This window comes from Pinus tabuliformis, chromosome 2_1 (assembly GCF_031772625.1).
Source record: "Pinus tabuliformis cultivar Carrire ecotype Pingquan chromosome 2_1, CPIR1, whole genome shotgun sequence".
NCBI lineage: Eukaryota > Viridiplantae > Streptophyta > Pinopsida > Pinales > Pinaceae > Pinus > Pinus tabuliformis.
Window position 1 is genome coordinate 541,734,690 of NC_142299.1, and position 22,427 is coordinate 541,757,116.

At 36.9% G+C, this 22,427-nt stretch overlaps 2 pseudogenes; both read left to right on the forward strand.

The window, feature by feature from the left end:
• Positions 1-222: 222 nt before the first annotated feature.
• Positions 223-5,063, forward strand: LOC149201419 (BTB/POZ domain-containing protein At5g48130-like; annotated as a pseudogene).
• A 2-nt stretch (positions 5,064-5,065) lies between these two features.
• LOC149201420 (BTB/POZ domain-containing protein At3g26490-like) overlaps positions 5,066-22,427 on the forward strand; it is a 51,164-nt pseudogene continuing 33,802 nt past the window's right edge.

A 22,427-nucleotide genomic window follows, 5' to 3' on the forward strand; every position in this document is an offset into this window, starting at 1 on the left:
AAAGCTGACAGCCAAGAGACGAGTTTACTTATACACAGTAATAGAATTAAAAAGCAGTTAAAATGACGTTCCAAATAACCAGTACTGGCGAGAGCTACCGCTATAAGGCATGTCTTTCGAAATAGTGGAATGCTTAGTGGATTCCCTGCAAAACTAAGAACCAACCACATGATCGGGGCAAGAATGTAACATTGTAGGAAAAACAATTATAAACATTACAGAATGGTAAAAACGGACCATGTGAACAGTGAAGTTTTGGCTGGAACCAGGTTACTCTGCAAGACGGAAAAACATAATACCAAAATACCTTACAGTCTAGCTGACAGTAGTGATAAGGGTTTTCTTACTGCGTCGGATGAACTCATATTGTGGAGGACCGTCGATAAGGTGATACTTTCGAGGAGAAGCCGACAGTTGGAGAGAAGACAGAAGACTCCATAGTCCTGCTCCCACCAATGCTGAGAAGTCCAAATACACCGAATTAGAGTTAAGCCTAATCCACATTGTAATTATCATAAAGATAATCCTTGTGTATAGCGGGGCATTGAATATGGTCATGAAATAAATATTTATTTTGATATTACATATCCTTTTGGCGTTAAAGACATAAATTATATATGCTAAACGCACTAAATTTCAGTATTAATATAAACTAGCAATTGTCCCAAAAGGTACAAAGAGAGGCCGATAGGATTATTAAATTGGAATTATTGAATTGTTTTAGAAGAGTTAAATGGTTTGTGGAAAACCTTGTTTTCTTGCACTGGATCATTGTGAAATTACTTTTCTTTAGATGTTTTGTTTATATCTATATTACAAGGAACACATTGAATGTCTTATTTCATTTTAGAGTAAGTTAATTACCCAAAATCAAGAAACCTCTATAGATGGGAATACATCTCATTCATATGCAATACCAAATACATTTTTTCTTTTCTCTGAGTAAAATTTCAAAAGCATGAACACATGCCATTTCATATGCACAATAAACCCAACTTCTGAAATTTCAATGCTTGGATGCATCCCATTCATATGCTATAGTAAACCCATATTTTCCTTAAATTTCAATCCATAAACACATTCATTCATGAGCCATAACAGAACCACAAATAACTCTGAGGCCAAGAGTGACATAAAAGAATGGGAAAAAGCAGTAAAAATATCTTCAAGATTGACGTAAAAGAATGGGAAAAAGCAATAAAAATATCTTTCCATCCCACAGAGCACGTACAATAGAACTTGGAGGTGAAAAGAAAGCAACTCAACTGATATTTAGAAAAACTAGTCACACTTCAAATCAACGGTTGAAAGTGTCTCACCTGATCCAACGCAGTAGGGTAAAAGTGTTGACGATTAACTCTGAGGCCAAGTGTGGTTCATCGTCAGGACGAGTTGCAGCCATGGTCTGATTCTTCAACTCGTCCTCATGATGAACCACACTTGCTGGTTCAAAAAGCATCCACAAATATATCATAATGTGATTTGGGCCAAAAAATTTTCTCATAACTAAATATAAACAATCTATATATTATATACCAATTAATTATAAAATATTACAAATTAATTAATGAAATATTAATTATCATTTAAATTCATTGATGGAAGAAGTGTGATTCAAGTTCAACGCAATACCAATTCATCAATATAAACATACTGAAATGTAAAGGGAGTTTCCCATAAATACATATTTCAATTCATCAATATAAACATACTGAAATGTAAAGGGAGTTTCCCATAAATACATATTTCAGAAATAAAATAATATAAATAAATATTAATTAATTGAAAACATTAATAACCAAAACTCAACTTAATATCATTTTTCATTCCTAATCTTTAATTAAGATAAGACTTTTCGTTCCTAATCTTAAAGACTAAGTCTAAGTTAGCTACTAACCCATCCCACCACCACTTCAAACGGATCTTAACTAGTCTTAGACGATTTCCCATCTCTGCAACATGACTAGTCTTAGACGATTTCCCAATCAGAAATTCAATAGTAACAGCTTAAATCAATCAATCTAAATCTTCTAATAAGTACTAAAAGAGCCTTAGAATTAGTTCTAATCAATCAATCCATGGAATTAGTTATATCCATGGCTTATACTCGGCACATTCATGAATCCTCCAAAATAAAGAAGCACAAAATCAAAGATCTCTGTCAAATCCGAGCTGTTTTACAATGAGAAATCCCGTTTATAATCACAGCAGACAGAGATATTCAATCCTGAGACAAATTCTACAAAAGCAAGAAGAAATTAAAGGCAAAAAGGGCCAAAAAGCCATTGACAGAGTTATGAAGGACACCATTGCGAGCTTCTTGTAAGCAGCCCTAAGTTCTGAAGAAGTACAGTCGGATTTAACCCCCATTACTGAGTAAAAATCTTTAATTTCTCCATCAACCCCGGACATTATGTCTGGTTCAATTCGCAGAGAAATACAAAACTGCTATCCTCCACAAATATCCACCGCAATCACATTTGTTATGTCGACAAATTAATGGAATTAGGTCAAAAGAACATAACCAGTAACAAACTAACATTTCTGTGTTTTAGAATGCTTAATACTAATCAGTGCTTGCCAAAAGCCAGGGAAGAAGAAGAACAACAACAACTGGCAGACCAAAAAAACGATTAACGCTGAGGCCAAGAGTGACATAAAAGAATGGGAAAAAGCAGTAAAAATATCTTCAAGAGTGACATAAAAGAATGGGAAAAAGCAGCCAAAATATCTTGCCATGCTATGGGGCCCAAAGCAAAACTCGGATGTGAAAAGAAAGCAACTCAACTGATATTTGGAAAAAGCAGTCACACTTCAAATCAACGGTTGAAAGTGTCTCCCCTAATCGAACGGAGCAGGGTAAAAGTGTTGACAATTGTTGATGCATAGGAAGGCCTATCGGCCTAAATATATATGTGTGTAAAAACAGAAATTTAAATTTTACTGATTATTTATTATGTTCATGACAATTTTGATAAATTTTGGCTAGGATTTTTGTAAATCCAAGTTAAAGTTGTTAAACTTCAAGAATTTGGGTGCCTCGAAAGTTTTTGATGGCGCTGAATTCATTGATGCCTTAAAAAATATGATTTAAATACTAGTTCTGCAAGATTTGTTAATTTTTTAACCCAAATTCCAATAAAAAATAATAGTCCGAACAATTCCTCGACCTTGGTAGACTTGTCCAATATTATGCTTTATTCATTACTCAACATCTAAGTCACCGGATTCGTCCTAAACCCCCTATGAATCCCGAATCTAGCGAATCCGACACGATTCAGTCCGGATTCGTGTCCAAATCATATGACACGTCGTGTCCGTTTCCGACACGTTGTGTCCGAGGTTGTGTCATGATTTTCAAAAGTGTGTCATAATTTTGGGACACGTGTCCTGTTTCCAGGACTCGCTAAGCTTAGTGCAGGAAAGAAAAGGGTGTGTTTGCTCATTAATATTTTCATTTGGCAAGTGATTTGCGCTGTTGGCAAGTGATTTGTGCTGTTGCAGCAAGGATTAGAGCATTTTGGCAGCTTCATGATCAAGTCTAGGCCCTAGTATTGATATGCTATTCATGGTAATGTTAAATTCTTAAAGTAAAAGTGACATTCTCCTTAATCTTCATTTTCATCCTTTTACTTAAATTTTTAACATTACCATGAAATGACTCAGGATGTTTGAGAGTGGTTCCAGCCTCATTGGATTTCATATGAAGAAAGTAGAATTTTAGATTTCATTCAAAATCCAGCAGACTTATCAGTTTTTCAGGATTTTAGGATTGGGAGATTGCAATGTTTCCATTGAATTTTGTCATGTATTAGGGTATGGAACTCGTATTTAATCAAGAGCACCAAACCAAGAGCTTCTGAATATGTTGCTCCCGCTCCCGTTTTCGCTCCCGCTCCCCGCTTTCGCTCCCGCTCCCAAGTAACACTGTTCCTGATGATATGAGTCTGGACACCACTGTTGAGTTGGCATTGGCCAACATGGATCTCAATGATCCAGTGCTAGAGCCTGTTAGATTTGATGACTTAAAGGGGTCAACCTCCATACCAGCAGATGCAGAGGCGACTATGGATACAGGGGAGGAGGAGGATGCAGAGGAGAGCAGGGGGGACCATGATGATGGGGACAGTGATGTTGATTCTGATGCTGATTGATGCCTTGAGGCTTGTATACCTGTAGTTGTTTTATATTTTCTATTTCTATTTGCCATTGGCATTGCACCAACTCTACTTATGTAATACATTTTGATTTGATGACTTAATGAGAAAACTACAATTGTCAGTGTGTTTATCTTACTATCTTGTAGTTGTAAGTTGTCTTTCAGTTATGAATCCAACACCACGAATCGCGAATCCTACGTGTCCGAATCCCCATGTCAGGTGACTTAGCTCAGCATTGTTCTACTGTCTACATGTAACATTACCTCATCCACAACTTATCATGATTGCAGACGCTCTTCTTGATTTTTATTATTCCATTTAATTCGAGTTTTATAAGGGGTTGTGCCCTGAATTTTTCGTTGTGAATACAGTATCCTCTAGTGTCCAGAAGCGGATTCATGGAAAAAAAGTTGTTGGAATCACTAGAAGTCTGTCTTCCATATTCATTTCCTGGGGAGTGGAGATCTTGAAATTATTGTGAAGTTTTTTTTTTATGGCACGTCTATTCATATAGACCGATCAAACGGTTCGGTCTTAGGTTGTGCAACAGAAGGAATCAAAGTGAAAGAAGTGATATGTATCTTACTCAGGTTGTGTTGTAGAGCTAGGAAGACACACTAATTGTGCTTCAAAAATGCCAGTGTTTGCTACCTTTGGCAGAAGATCTGATAATTGTGAGTAGATGTATTGAATATCCGGCTTTCGTGGTTTGCATGGAAGTGTTTGATCCAGGGCTCGGAAAAACCTGGAACACTATTAGTGAGTAATTTATGTTGAAGTTTGAGGAACGCTACAACCAAGGATTGGTGGGTTAGAGACTTATTGGTTCTTCTTTTCAATCTCTTTGAGTGGATTATAGCTTCGATCGGAAAGAAAGGAATGAAGGAAAAGTTTGTCAGTCCGATCCTCAGCTGGATCTGGCCACAATTGAAGACTTTGTCTTACTTTTGCCAGTCAAAAACAGGAATGACATTGATGCAGTGAGCCCTGAAGTGGAAACCAGGGAGAGCATTGTTTCATTGTTCATATCACAGGGATCTGTCAATACTAGAAGCGATGATTCTGAACTCAATATCGGGTTCGAGGAACCTAAAGAGCAAAGCACAGCTAGTACTAGTTGTGTCTTAAACAAAAACAAAGTGTCAGTTGTTACCATCTCTGGGATGAATATCTTTCTCAGATATCATTGGATGTGAAGTTAAGTCCCAGCAAATTTTCAGATGTTATAGAGATATTCCACATTCTGCTTGGTGTATCTATAACGTTTTTGATAAAGTAGTTGATACATATTTGATGGTGTTAATTCTAACCATTTAACAAGTCTAAAGTAGTTGATACATATTTGATGGTGTTAATTCTAACGATTTAACAAGTCAAAACCGTTCATGTTAGTGTCTCAGTTAGTCCAGTTTAATTCAGTGTCACTGCAGTTCTTTAATATTGATATTTCCAATATAATATTATTTTACTGATTAAGAAGAAGAGTAATACTCTGGTCCACATAGTTTTGGATATTTGTTGTTGTATCAGAACTAGTTTGTGTAAGACTTCTTGAAATAGAAACAACATGAGTGAGGTGAGAGCAGCAGAGAAAATAAGACAGTCGTGCGAAGTCTCCACTGTTGGAAGAAAGTTGTCGTTGTAAAGAAGGCGATGCAGAGAAGTTTTAAGTTTAAAATAAAAATAAATTGAATCGTCGTGAACGACGCTGCCCGGGTTAGAAAAAGTCATGGAAAACTCACGGCAGAGGGCTCCACGAAGTCGTCCTCAACATTATTTAAAGGTGGAAGGTTTACTACATGACAAAACTCAATCCCTTTTAATTTTTGACTTTGAAAGGTGGAAAGTAAACTACACGACAAAACTCAATTCCTTTTATTTCATGAAATTCGATTTTTATTGTGTGCCTTTGCTGAAAGGTTTTGTTTATGAATTTTTTTTGGGTATTAAAAAGGGTTTTATATTATATTTGGAAGTGTGGTGGTGTTATTAAAAGGAGCAGTCTAACTATGCGGAGGAATTGCCCGGTTTCGGGGGCCATCTGGAAAAACTTCCGGCTTTGGTAATCGGTAATTTCTTCCGCCACCCTCCACCACCTTTCGCCAACCCTCTTCCGCCACCCTCCACCACCTTTCGCCAACCCTCTGTCACCCTTCCACCCTTCCACATTAACTAATCCTAGTATCTATTTGACGGATCCTCCCATCCGGACGATTCAAGGTCACGTTGCGCCGCGGGCGATGGAGTGTCTGCAGTTGGTGGTCGGATTTCAAACGGAGGCCAAAACTGCACGCGGCTCCCCCCATCGCTCGCCTTCAGAACATCGATCGCCTTCAGAACTCTCAAACAAGTAGAGCGCAACTCTCACACCAGGCTAAACCACTCCCCATTTCCCATAGCTCGGACACAGTCTCGCGATCAGAACTGCAAAACCAGGCAAGTAAACCTAACTTCACTTGGACTGTGGGTCGCCTTGATTTTTTAAAGCCTGGGTTTTGCATTTGAAGCGGTCGAGTTGTTTATTTAAAAAAATTCGTGCAGAGATATAATCTCTGATGTTTGTAAAGCCGATAGAGAGAGCCCCTCCTGCTAGTTCAGGCCTCCCAATCTGCCCAGACAGAGAACAGATACCATTGCTCTCCCGTAAACAACACAATATCAGCAAGAATTAGCACATCAACAAAATAATAACACCAAGAATTAGCATATCAGCAAATATTTGAGATGAGCCCATGTGACCACAAGAATTCATCGTTGCTTACGCTGATATCTATGTCTAACAAAGGATTGCCCATATGCAAGCAATTTAAGGCTATTACCCTTGGTGATTTTACCCTTGGTACAAACCTTACAAGACTAACATGGAATGGAGTTACATTTCAAGCTGGACCTTGAGCCTATCAAGCTTAAAATAGAAAGAGCGCCTCTGATCGCGAGACTGTGTTCTAATCGCGATAGGCTAAACTTGCCATAAAAGTCTTCCTTTTTCTGTCCATATATGTCGGCTTATGTTTGGAATGGGATCAACGAGTTTTTGGAATCTCCCAATTGACTCAAAACAGATTGCCCAATAGCATGATTAGAAATGAAAGCCCTTAACCTTTTCATTAGCTACATTCATTATGAAGGTTGTCCTGGTTGACCCTCCCTTTGTAATTAATGAATGCCATAATCACATGAGCTTTATGTAAACAAAATCTACATCATTGGAAGAATCCTAAAATGATTCTGCAAGAAGATAAACATACAACAATTCCTTTGAGGTTAATGGGCTTGATGCTGGGCTTATTGTTGTGCTCCATCAGAAGAGTTGCTAATTGAGGCACATAGTGTCCTGCAAGATTACATCAACCAACATAGTTAATGTTAAACAAGATACACAACAACTAACATGAACAATTTTAAAGAGCTTAAAAGAACAAGTGAGCATAATGTACATATATGTTAAAAGATAACGCTAGGTCATACCTCCATAACTCTCCCCTGTTATGTAAAAATCTACACCTCTGTATTCTGGAAATTTCTCAAACCAATTCGAAAGGAAAGACAAGTTGTCCTCAGCTGCATTATTTGACACTTGTTGTTCAATTATAATCTTATTCAATATTGCCCAAAAACTATAGTCGCCATGATCATCAATCTAAGAACATATTTCATTGCAGCAATCAAAAGGAAAGAAATATGGATAACAAATAGCATACCAGTCATTGCATCGTTATAATACTGGTAGTTTGAACTAGTGTTGGAATAAGAAAACCCCACACCAATTGCGCTCTCTAGATATAGCATGTTTGTTTCTGTCATCAATAAAATTGCACATGGTAAATTTCATGGTATATAGTTAGCTTCTATTTATGTTTGAGCCTTCAAGTCATCCAAACTATTGATAATCAATCCAAGGAAAAACATAGTTGTTACTTGTATTCCAAGAGTACTTATTGCTCCACAAACGTTCGCCATTGTGTCCCTCAGGTTTAAAAGGACCATGCTCCATGAATGTTCCATACCCAAGTGATGAGCATCCAGGCCCTACATTGTACTCCATGTCCATAGTCAATTCAAATTTTTTCAATTTCTTAAACTTTTTTCAATAAGGAAAAACTTACATAATAAAAAATAGTAGTTACATTTGCATGATTTTATCTCATCCCCTTGCATCATGATCCCCATATTCTACCCCTCCAAATAAAAAATGTTGTCATCTGTCACTCTAATTCCTTGTAAATACAGGTCCTGAATTCGATAGTAAATAGGTTAGTTATGATATCGCTTTGTCACCAACCATCTCCCTATATTCTTCATTTCTTGTACATAACATCATCTTGTCACTGACCTTATCTTTGTCACATGGGCAGTTTACCCTTGTGAGTTGCTCCACAAGGACTAATACACTTTGAAGGGTGTCTTCCATATACTTTGGCAATGTGTGCCTCCTTATGGATCTTTTGTTGTTGACAGTAGGTAATTGCATTAGTATACTTAGATTCCCAAGCTAGGGTTTGCTCTTGGAATAGGCTTTGAACTTTTAGGCTTGTAATCATGAAATAACCATACATAGAATTTGTTGCAGGTTTATGTTTACTATAGTAACTTCTCGGCTACTAGTAATTGAATTCAATAGAATAACTCATTTCTGTACTAGTGGACTGTGGACGTAGCCCTGGATATAGATATTTTTAGTTAGCTTTGGAAGAATAATACATAATGCTTCATGAAAAGTGCATTTTTCTGATGATTACCAGCTGAAAATATCGTTCACTAGATGGTTATATTATTGTTGTCTACTCGACCAATTCACAATTCATGATTGTGAAAGTGCCTATCCAAGCTGGGGTGGAAATCTGACAATGGGGTGATGGGTCAAAGTATTTGGACCATCTCTCAAATCTCTACTTTGGAGGTCATATTTTCTCATTTAAGAGTTTGGGCAGTGTGGGTCACAACAATGTTTAGATGGTTAATTTCTACTTAAATAAAATCACCGCTAGACCTAGTGGCTTTTAATGGCTTTTTTATTGAGTGATTGATATTTCAGACCTCAAAAAAAGCATAAAAGAGGTTTTATATTTATATATATGTTGGATAACTTGCTAAGATTGAAAGTTCAGTTCTGATGTCCTTGCATATTGTTTGACCATATCAATTCAAAATGGGCAAGTGAAGCAAATGGCAATATGTCATGGATCTTGAGGTGTAAGACCTCAAAGACAAAATGACGTTCTCTATTAAATACTTGGTTTGGATAGAAAAAATAGAAAAAGTAATAGTATTGATCGAGTTGTCGTAATCCCATTACGACGAATTGTTCACTTTATCAAAGAAGAGGAAGAAAATCCTATTGCTCCATGTAAATTCATACGAAAAACAAAAAAAGAACCAAGACAAAGAGTCACCGTTGCATTGCAATATGAGATGTGAGCATTTACAAAATATATTTTTTAGATCTTTTGAAAGCATGTTTACCTTTCTTTGTATGTACTAACATTTTAAATTTTTGGTGTAGTTACCATTGTTCGTTTGGCCCAGAGGACAAAAGAGGAAATCCTCCAGCTAAACGAAGGACCTCATTTGTGCAGAAGAGGGGTTACCAATGCCACTTTATTGTGAAAGTTATGCATGAAATTCATGACAGAGAAATGCTGACTTTCAATATGAACATGAAGATGGGGAAGGTTGGGCTTCGCATTGTCAACGTGACACTTCAGGTGAGACCAGGACCTTGCATAGGCCAAAGTTTTCAAAGGACATTGTTGCATATGTAGAGAGTTGTTTCTTTTTGGTGTGCTTGTTGATGTAATGTATAGAACCCACATTAAGAGACATATTGGCATCGATGTGGCAAATCGAGATAGAAATTTCTTCTTATGCAGGAAATATATTATAAACAGCTATAATATGTTAGAGAAGGGAAATTATGAACTTCACAAAAAGGATGAAATGAGTGTAAACCTTTGGTATCAAAAGCATTGGAAATATTTTTTCTTTTACCAAAATCCCAATGGTGTGGAGGTCTCTTTTATAATAGGGATTCAAACAAAGTGGATGTTGGAGACAATGGTCAAGCTACCACACAATAGCTTAATAGCCATGGATTCAACATTTAACACAAATAACTAAGGGGTAAGTCAGATGCCAATGATTGATTGAATATATTTATTTAAGTTGTATACATTACGAATGATTAATAACTTGTATTTGACTTTATGTAATGTTAAATATGACAATATCAGATTTATACACTCGTGGTATTTGATGAACAACAAAGCCACGTGCTAGTTGCATGGGTCGTGGCATCACGAAACACATCAGATGATATTGCAATATGGCTAGAGAAGCTCATGCGCAAGTGTTTCCAAACCCGTCTTGATTGCAAAGTCAATGCTTTCATGGTTGATGATGCACTGGCTGAAATTAGTGTCTTGAGGTAACTTTAACATTGTCATGATATAACCAAACTTTCATTTTTTCTAAAAATAACACACTAAAATGCATTGAATACGGCAGGAGGATCACAGGTTGTGATGTGATCTTGTGCGTTTGGCATGTACGGAGGGCTTGGTTAAAAAATGTTAATCGGTTGGACACTAGTTCCATAAAAGCCAATGAGATGTTCAGTGAGTTAGGTTTCATCATGAAACACACTCTCAATTATGAAGTGGAATATGCAATCAATCAATTTTTTATCAAAATTGCAGATGAAGAGAAGTTCTTAGACTATTTCAACAAGAATTAGGTGACTAGAGATAAGATTCGTAAGTAAACATTTTTTTCGTATTATATGAAATTTTTTCTTCTATAAAGGTGATATAGTGAGACTGACATGGTTCTATTTGCAATTAATTATGTGGGTGAAAAGTTGTCGAGAGTTTCTTCATGTAAATCAGGAGACCAATAATGTTGTTGAATCATACCATTGTTATCTAAAAACAACATTTCTATCTGATAGAAGGAAAAAATGTTCCCAGAGGATGGATTGGTTATTGCATATGCTACTAACAACAGTTGAACCTTGTCATCGGTTCAAGGAAATGTTAAAAGAAGAAGGATTTCTAAACAACTACAAGAGAGAAAAACAACTAGAATCATTAGCGCAACGAGCAAGAAAAATTTTAGATATTGATTGTTGTCCTCATGAGAGCACAACCCGTGCTTATTGGGTGAGAAGTCAGCCAGATCGAGGTAAAAAATACCTTGTCACCTGGTATCATACGGATTTTATAACGTGTGAATGTACATGGTCTATCCATGGAAACATTTGCAAGCTACTATAAAGGTTAATTGGTTGTATTTCCACTTGGATAATTCAAATCCATTGCTTCATCACCATGTAGAGGATAACATATGCAATGACCCACCTGAGATCAATATAGAGTCTCAAAACCATGATGTAGATGTCGATGCTACTCTTATGGCCACAAATATTGTTGATGCAGATGCCATGGCACTTCATTTGGCAAGGGAGGAGTTGTTTAGCTATACACATCTCATTTTAAATAACTCTCCTGCTACTTTGACGAAGACAAACCAGTTGATTGGTATGCTTAAAAAAATGTTGGATGAAGCTAATAATTTTCACATTACTGATTTTGATTTCACACATGGGTTGGGTTCTCTTGATCCATATTTGAAGAGGAAGAAGAGTTTCCTTAGCCCCACAAAGAAAAGAAGAAGTAGCAAAAAAAACAATGGTTTGGAAATTGAAATGTTGATCCATCAGAATATGAACCATTTGAGTTTCAATACCTCAATAAGCGAGGACGTCATTGATCAAATAATGCCATGTCTATGGTTCTAGGTTAGTTTCATGCTTTTTCTTTTGGAAAATTATGTTTGAGTGGTGAAGTATTTGAATGGTTTATTTATGTGATAAAAGTGAATTTATTTGGGATTCTTGAATTTTTTTTCAAGTAAAAGATAATCTATTTGGGATTTTTGAGCCCCTATCATGTTCTCACTGTGAGCAATAACAACAACCATTATTGTTAGATCTAGAAGCTAAGCATCAAAGAAGTCATCACAATTTTTATTTTTATTTTTTATTACAGACAATCCCTATGTTTAACGTTTGATTTGCTTGTTGCGCTGCATTGTGTCAGCGCCCAACAAATAGGAAAAGCCAAGAGGGTAAGAAAGTCGAAGCGACAACTAGTCATGTATGAAGCTTTTCTTGAAAGAATTAGAAGTGAAGAGTAAAAATGACGCCTTCGCATCAAAATTCATAAAAAAAATCTGTAAATGACAACATTCTTCCCCTCATTTCAGATGTAAAGACAACCAATGAAGCCTAGGATACCCTTAAGAGGATTTTTCATGTAAGGGGTTATCCTTAAGAGGAGTTTTCATGTAAGGGGAAGTAGTTCAGTTGAAGATGAAGAATTTGGTGAATCTCGCAATGCTAAACCACAAGTGGATGATGAGTGAATAATTTGCAAAGGAATCAGAGAAAAGCACATGGATGTTCATGAACCCCACTATGCACAGCAACAAGTGGACGAAATTTGGTGATCCCAGCAACAAAGCTTGTTTATGACAATTTGACGAATCCAACAAAAGAGCTTGCTAATGAAGATTTGGTGAATCCAGCTATAGAGCTTGTTGATGAAAGTGAAGCTGTCATTGGAGCTGTCAATGTTATGGTGAATCCAACAATTAATATTGTTGATTTTAAAATTTGATAAAAAATTGTTGGTGGTTGCAGGTGATGCAACAAAAGCATCATATTGACATGATGTTGTTTGGTGAGATAATCCCACTTAATGAAAACCAAGTGGAAAAAAATATGTTTGCAGCAACACAAGTTTGTACATAAGTGGAAGAGACAAAGATAAAGACAGAGATAGAGGAAAAGGCAAAGAAGGAAGCTCACAAAAAAAAAAAACAGAGGTAGAGGTAGAGAAGGAAGTGCAATAGGAGAGAGGTCCCATTGCAGTGCACAAGGAACGAAACCAATGTGGTTATGCATATATTTTTAAACTTACCATTGATTTCTAATGTGTAGGTAAACAAGACAATTATGAAAAGAGTTAAATTTCCTTGAGGCATGACTTACAACACCATGTCTAGATGAGGTCCACATATAAGCTACATAAATGAATGTTGAAGATGACATGTATGATGAACACATCAACAAATTTTTCAGGTATTGGAGTTTTGAAGAGATAAAATTTTATTCTCATCTTATGTTGTAGCATATTGATGATGAAAAATGCACTACAAAAGATAATATGTGGCAAAAACCCACGTACAAGCTGTTTTTTGAAGAAGTCTAGGACATGCTTGGACAACCTGGAACAATGGAAGACCTACACCAGCAAATGAAAAATTTAAATTTGACGCCTACAACAAAAAAAAAAACTGAAACAATTTAGAGGCTACTGGAAGAAGAGTAGAAGAAAAGTAAATGTAGTTGAAGTTAATTTTTTAAAACTATAAATCTAGCTGAGACATACACCAACATGCATCTTAACTGAATTTTTAAGTGGTTGGAATTAAGGGGGAGTGAACTTGTAGAATCTAATTCCAACCACGTGTTAGGTGTCAAAACCGTCCATCCAAATGTCTTAGTTCAGTTTCAGTTAGTATAATTTAGTTCAGTCTTAGTGCAATCATTTAATGTTGATGTGTCCATTGTAATCTTATTTAATTGATTCGTAATATTGAGAAGAATAATCCTTTGCTCCACATAGTGTTCAATATTTGTCGGACAATAAAATTTTTACATAATTTTTTTTTTTTTTAGAAAAACTCAAAGCTAGAATGTGCAAGTCCTTATTTGGATTTCATTTCTTTTCTTATTTACATATTTCACAAATTTCCTAATGAATGACCAATTTTAGAATATTTTAGCATTATTCTCGTTCAAAGGAGAAGGGAAAGTATTTTTGGAGAAATATCATTATGGTGAATGTCTACATTCACCAATTATGGTTTTATTTCCTTTATGGTTTGAAAATCACTAAAGTATGCTTATGCATGCACCAATCAGGATTTTATTGCCTTTCTTGTTTGTAATTCACAAAAATATGTTTATGAATGAGCAATTTTAGACTTGTTCAAAGGAAAAATACATAGTGATATTTGAAACAATTTCTCCATGGATTTGAGATGACAAAGTTTGAAGACATAAGTTTATTAATAGTTGTTAGCTATACTTGTAACCTAATAAGTGAGATTCTTAATTAATCTCAGACTCACTAGATCTGGTATGGATCAATGCTATGCTATGTAACTATATATTCATGCCATGAAAATGCATGCTTCAATTCTCCATAAGATAATGCATTTTAAACTATATTTGCTTGGTTGGTTGAGGTTGGCATTTGATAATGAGCATTTGTGACATAGGGCAACCTGAAACAGGGCTACCCACGTGTATCTAGTCTTCACACCTCAAAGGTTAAGGCCCTTTTCTTAATCTCTTTATCGTAATCACAATCTTCTGTGGTCCATCAACATTCCTTTATCGCAACTGATATGCGATAACTTTCTAGACTTCAAACGCTAAACAACTGTGCTCCTATAACCCTATCGGGTCCGCTCCAATATCGCAAATTTCCATTTCAAATCGCACTTGTTAAAGGGCTATACATATCCGATATGCGATTAACACTCCAGACTTCAAATGACATGAACTTGCGTTCATTATCTTGTCGAGTCCGCTCCCATATCGCATGTTACAATTCCAAAGGCCCAAAGGTTAATTCATTAATGGGACACTGCGAAGCAATATTTGTTTAAATTCCTCCACCGTTGATCTAAGCCTTGATCCAATGGTCAGCGATGTCATCATGCATCGCTATCACAAAAGGCTTGAATCTTTCCTCTGATGCAATACCACTGGTTCCCCTTGCTGCAACTTAATCCCGACCGTTGATCACAAAGATCCAATGGCTACTTAGCGTCGATATTTCACTTCTCCGTTATCCTCTTCAATTGGGTTTTACATTGTTCCTATGTTTTCTCTGCAGTTTTTGGTATTTCAATGGTTCTGGTCTTCATCCTCCACTATTCCGCTGCGACTCCCTTCTGAGCTTAACCTTTGTGATTTCTTTATCACAATCATTCAAGAGTATTATTTGGGTTCTTTGTGTTGGTTCTAGAGACCTTTACAATCCTCTATCCTGATTTCCTCTCTGTGTATTCGTCGAATGCCTGCATACATATAGATTATGCAAATCTCTGATACATTAAATTTATCAGTCAATACATCGAAACAAACACTAACATAGTCTTGAATTAAATCTCTGTATATTTATAAATATGAACCGCTGGTACAAAATGAGATCTCTGTCTCTCTCTGCCCTGATTTTTTCTAATTAGTGGCCGTTGTTCTGCATTCTGCCATAGGATTATAATTGCACTCTAATCTAACTAACCTCCCCTACCTTACTCATTTTTTTCTTTTCGATACATTATTCGCAGTTTCTTTTATAGTTGAGGAACCGTTCCTTATTTATTTTTCAGTTTCTCAATAGTTTCTTCAAACAAGTTCTTAACTAATCCTAATTTGATCTGTTTACCTAATTTAAGAACTAACAATGGCTAAGTCAACCTTAATTTTAAATGAAACAAATTAAAATAGAACAAAAATATTTCCTAGTTGTCACCTCTTCATTTGGATGCTCCTGCATCAGGCTCTCGGGGTAAATTAAATTCATGGCTCCTGTCCATGAGCTCTTGAATAGAGTACTCGACACTCTCAATTTGGCCAGCATCTAACCAAGAAATATCTTCAATAGGATGACCCTTCCACTTGACTAGGTACTGCAAATATTCCTTCCTTCGAGTCCGTTTGGCCACCTGGGTATCTAGGATCTGTTCGATCTCTAGAGGCTTTGCTGGGGGCATTTGTTTAATCCATGAATCATTCTCTTTCTAGGTGTCCCATGTTCGTCTTTCCAAACTGTCTTCATCATCCATCGCATTGTAGGGGTACATATCTGCTACATTGAAAATGGGTGAAATTCCAATACCTGGGGGTAACTGCAGTTCATAAGCATTCGCAGAAAACTTCCGAAGAATCCTGCAAGGTCCAATTTTTTTCATTTCAACTTGTTGTATTTTCCCATAGGAAACCTCTCCTTGCGTAAGTGTGCTAATACCACCTCTCCTATGTTGAATTTTACCTCCCGCCTTTTCAAATTTGCCTTCTACTTGTATCTTTGGCTTTTGTTCTGTAATTTTAATTTCACATGTTCATGAAGATCACTGATTGCCTTTGCGAAATCTTCACCATTAGCACTCTTGTGTTCCAACTGTCCCAAATCTCGTAACTCATGTACTCCTTATGGGTGCATTCTGTATAGGATCTCGAAAGGACTACTACCTGTACTTCGGTTGGGCGAATCGTTATAAGAAAATTCCGCTTGTGCAAGCACATGATCCCACTGTTGAGAATTTTCTCCAACCAAACTCCTCAATAAATTTCCCAAACTTCGGTTCACCACTTCGGTTTGACCATCGGTCTGCGGATGATAAGCTGAGCTAAAGTTTAGTTTGGTGTCTAATTTTTTCCATAAGGTTCACCAAAAATGTCCTGTAAACTTAATGTCTTGATCTGAAACAATAGAAATTGGCAAGACATGTAATCTGACTATCTCGGTAAAGAACAAATGTGCTATATGTGTGGCATCACTGGTTTTCCTACATGGAATGAAATGTACCATTTTAGTGAAATGATCCACCACCACCATGATGGAGTCGAATCCCCATTTTGTCTTTGGCAGACCTAAGACAAAGTCTAAACTGCCTAAGTCCCATGGTCTATTCAAAATGGGTAAGGTTGTATACAACCCTGTGTTTTGGTTGTGTCCCTTTGCAAGCTGACACACTTTGCATCTAGTCACAAACCTTTGTACATCTCTGCGCATCTTCGGCCAGTAATAAAAGTGGCTCAACTAATCTAAGGTCTTGTCTATTCCAAAATTCCTGGCTAAACCTCCATTATGCCTTTCCTATATTAAGTTCTCTCTCATAGAACATTCCGGAATACATAACTGCCCTCGTTTGAACAACAATCCTTCCTGCATATTATAGTCCAACCATGAACTATTATCTTTCAACAATGGATTTTGGCAAGCTTCATAGGCTTCCTTAAAATTTGCATCTGCCTCTTATAAGTCCTTAAGATGTTCAAATCCTAGTACTTGTATTGTACTCTCCTGTAGGATCAAATTCCTCTTGCTTAACGCATCTGCCACTTTGTTGGCTTGATCGCTGATGTGTTTCAACACAAACATAAAACTCTGCAAGTACTCCACCCACTTGGCATGTTTATGGTTTAGCTTATGCTGCTACATAATATACTGCAATGCAGAATTGTCTGAAAATAAGGCAAATTCATTGGCCGACAGATGATGTCTCCAATTCTTTATTACTTGAACCACCGCATAAAATTCCTTGTCATAGGACATGTATTTTTGCCTACTTTCATTTAGTTTCTCACTGAAATAGGCTACTGGCTTGTCCTCTTGACTGAGTACTGCACCAATGGTTGTCCCACTGGCATCACAACAAACTTGGAAAAGTTTGTTAAAGTCTGGTAACCTCAAAATCAGTTTTTCGGTAATTTTCCTTTTGAGCAGCTGAAAACTCTTCTCTGCCATTTCTGTCCAATGGAAAGGCTGATTTGTTTTCTTAATGGTGTCTAGCATGGGTGCACAAATCCCACTGAAATTTTTAATAAATTTCCAATAAAAACTCGCTAATCCATGGAAACTCTGTACCTCAAACAAACTTTTGGGGGATGGCCAGCTAACTATGGTTGCAACCTTTTCCATCTCCATTTTTAGTTCATTCTTAGAAATCACAAATCCCAAATAAATTAATTCTTTCTTGAAAAAATAACATCTCTCCAAATTTATCAGTAATTTATTCTACTATAATTTTTTCAATACATACCTCACATGTCGAAAATGTTCTTCCTTCGTCTTGCTAAATATAAGTATATCATCTAGATACATAATTACAAATTTCCCAACGAATTCTTTCAGCATCTTGTTCATCAACTGCATGAACATGCTAGGGGCATTGCTCAATCTAAACAACATAACTAGCCATTCGTACAAGCCTTCATTAGTCTTGAAAGCTGTCTTCCACTCATCACCTTCTCGAATTCTAATTTGGTGGTAGTCACTTTTCAGGTCTATCTTTGAAAAGTACATTGCTCCACTCAAACAATCCATCATATCATCCATCCGAGGTAAAGGGAATTTGTACCTGATGGTGATCTTGTTAATGGCCTAGGAATCCATGCACATTCTCCACTCACCTCCTTTCTTGGGAGCTAAAACAGTCGAAACTGCACAAGGGCCTAAACTCTCCTGAATTAGTCCTTTGTCCAACAATTCCTGCACCTCCTTCCAAATTTATTCATTATCCTTTAGACTCATCCGGTAGGTATCCTTGTTTGGCAAACTCGCTCCTGGAATAAAATCAATATGGTGACTAATGCTCCGCTTCGGTGGTAATTTGTCCGGTAGATCGTCTACCACAATATCACTAAATTCTTGCAGCATGTTCTATATCTCTTTTGGTAAGTCAGTGACTTTAGTATCGATCAATACTGGTTTTGGCCTTCGCACAACTGCATACTTCACTTCATCATCCTCCATTTGTCGCAGAAACTCTTTTTTGCCTAGCAGTAGTGCCTTTGTTCCATTGGTTTCTACAACATCCTCTTCTTTCATGGGCACTAGGGTATGCTTAATCCCATCTTTAACAAACTTCTAACAATTTATTTCCCCATCATGGACGACCTTCTTGTCATACTGCCATGATTTGCCAAGCAGAATATGGCACACGTCCATCGGCATTATGTCGCAAGTCACCTTATCCTTGTACTTGCCTATCTGAAAATCTACCTCACATTCTTCATCAACTAATGATTGGTGTCCCTTTTGTAACCACGACACCTTGTATGGAGTTGGGTGTTTTTCTCTCTTCAAACCCAGTTTCTCCACCATCTCCGTAGCTACCAAATTATCAGTGCTCCCGCTGTCAATAATCAATTTACAACATTTTCCATGTGACTTACATACAGTCTAGAACAATTCTTTCCTCTGTGTCTGGTCAGCTACTTCCTTAGGTGGTTTTAACAATACCTTGTTCAACACCAAGGCTTCCCTAGTTTCTAGCATATTTTCCACCTCCTGTGGCAGTGCCTCCGCTTCATCAGGTTGAGCGACATACGCTCCCCTCTGCCCAGTTTGTTCGTTTTTAGGGCATTCAAAGGACCTGTGTCCCCACTTGTGACACTTGTAACACTGATAGGCATTTCCTCTACCTCTGCCATTACCTCTTCCTCACTGGTATGACCTTCCTCCTTTGGTGTTACCTTCCCTTTCACTATGTCCCAAAGTCTTCAAACTACTACCCTCTTCTTTGTTGTTGATAGTCCTACCTCTGCCAAAGGTTTGTCCTCGCCCTCTATTAGAACCACGTCCTCTTCTGACATTTTGTTTCCTAGCAATCTTTTCCTCCACCTTCAAAGCACTCTGATAAGCTTCCTCCATGGTCTTAGGGGAAAGAATGCTAATCTCGTCTAGGATCTCCATCTGTAGACCATTTACAAACCTCGCTATTTTCTTAGGAGTATCTTCTATATAACAAGCTCTCAGGTTAATTTTATTAAATTCTTCAGTATCTTCCTTCACAGTCATCATTATCTGCTTCAGGTTTTGTACTTGTCTATAAAGGGCAATTTGATAATCCTTAGGTAGAAACTTGCTCTTCATTCTAGCAACCATCTTGTCCCATTTTTTAAACAATGGTTTGTTTAATCTCCTCATTTCTGCCTGTACACTGTCCCTCCATAATGCTGCATGTAACTTTAATTTGGTGACAGCAAATCTGACCCTCTTGTGTTCACTAATTTCTTCATACTCAAAATATTTATCTAATTCACTTATCCAGTCTAACAATGTCCCTGTGGACAAACTACCATCATAATTAGAGAGCTACAGTTTTGGCTTGCTTCTAGCTAACAAAAATGACCTCAATAGCTTAATTTCTAGTCCTTCGTCATCTGACCCATCTGTCGTGGCTACGTTTTCCTCCTCACTGTCACCCCCACCTTCCGGATCTCCACGCCTCCCTTCTTCCATCGTTGCCAAATGTGTAGTTAAATTTATAATCACTTCTCGTAACCCTTCATTTGTTGCTCTTCTGACGGCTCTTCCTCGACCCCTTCTTCCTACCTCCATATTTACTGAGAGAAAGGAAAAACTCCCTCTGATACCAAAACGACGCAGGGCAACCTGAAACAAGGCTACCCACATGTATCCAGTCTTCACACCTTAAAGGTTAAGGCCCTTTTCTTAATCTCTTTATTGCAATTACAATCTTCCGCGGTCCATCAACATTCCTTTATCGCAACCAATATGCAATAACTTTCTGGACTTCAAATGCTGAACAATTGCGCTCCTATAACCCTATCAGGTCCACTCCAATATCGCAAATCGCCATTTCAAATCGCACTTGTTAAAGGGCCGATACATATTCGATATGCGATTAACACTCCGGACTTCAAATGACATGAACTCGTGTTCATTCTCTTGTCGGGTCCGCTCCCATATCACATATCACAATTCTAAAGGCTCAAAGGTCAATTCATCAATGGGACACTGCGATGCGATATTTATTTAAATTCCTCCACTGTTGATCTGAGCCTTGATCCAACTATCAGCAATGTTAATGCACATCACTATCGCAAAAGGCTTGAAGTTTTCCTCCAATGCGATACCACTAGTTCCCCTCGCTGAGACTTAATCCTGGCCATTGATCGTAAAGATCCAATGGCTACTAAGCGTCAATCTTTCACTTCTCCACTATCCTTTTCAATTGGGTTTTACGTTGTTCCTATGTTTTCTTTGCGGTTTTTGGTATTTCAATGTTTCCGGTCTTCATCCTCCACTATTTCGCTGCGACTCCACTCTGAACTTAACCTCTGTGATTTCTTTATCACAATCGTTCAAGGGTATTATTTGGGTTCTTTGTGTTGGTTCTACGGACCTTTACAATCCTCTGTTCTCCTTTCCTCTCTGTGTATTCGTCGAACGCTGCATACATATAGATTATACAAATCTCTGATACATTCAATTTATCAGTCAATACATTGAAACACACACTAACACAGTCTTTAATTAAATCTCTGTATATTTATAAATATGAACCGTTAGTACAAAATGAGATCTTTGTCTCTCTCTGGCATGATTTTTTCTAATTAGTGGTTGTTGTTCCACATTCTGCCATAAGCTTACAATTGCACTCTAATCTGGCTAACCCTCCCTACCTTACTCTTTTTTTTCTTTTCTATACATTATTAGCAATTTCTTTTACAGTTGAGGAACTGTTCTTAGTTATTTTTCAGTCCCTCAACAGATTCTTCAAACAAGTTTTTAGCTAATCCTAATTTGATATGTTTACCTAATTTAAGAATTAACAATGGCTGAGTCAACCTTAATTTTAAATGAAACAAATTAAAACAGAACAAAAATATCTCCAGGTTTGTGTTGTAGAGGCACATCCTCAAATATCTCAGCAAGAGCCCCTATCCCTGTGCAATAGTCCAACCCATGTTCGTTCAACAGCTGCATACACGTCAGTTCTTTCGATCCAGTAACAACACTAGTAGCAGATTCGATTGCACATTCGGCAACCCTTCAATTCGCCATGATTTTCTGTCTGAGGTGCTGAAGCCGAGAGCAGAATATTACGACGAGAAGTTGCCTCTGGGACATCTCCTAAAGAGAGACGCAACATTCTGTCAAGCCGCAGCCAACAGAGTTTGAAGGCACGAGCTTCATATTGAAGAATCTAGAGCAAGAACTCAGTTATGTAGTGAAATTTGAAGTTGTAAATTCGAAACCGTTTGTAATCTACAAGATTCAAGATTCTAAATTTTAAGAGATTAAATATGAAACATGCTTTCTTAGATTGTCTGCTTTATACTAATGTTGGAATTAATTTTTAAAATATTTTATAACAGTGTCCATCTGTGTGACTTTATTAACTTGGCAAGACTATGATGACTAGCTTGTTTTGAAAACGTTTTGATTAAATTTATATTTTTTTTTTGAAGGTTTAGGAAACCATATCTTAGTTTTTTTGAAATGTTAAAAGTTTTCAAATTTTTATCATACTTTTAAAAATGATATTTTTAGACCACATAAATTTATTTATTTTAAATTTATATAAAATAGATGAAATTTAATGTCTAATAACTTTAAAATTAATTAATTAATTTAAAAATTAAAATATTTATTAATT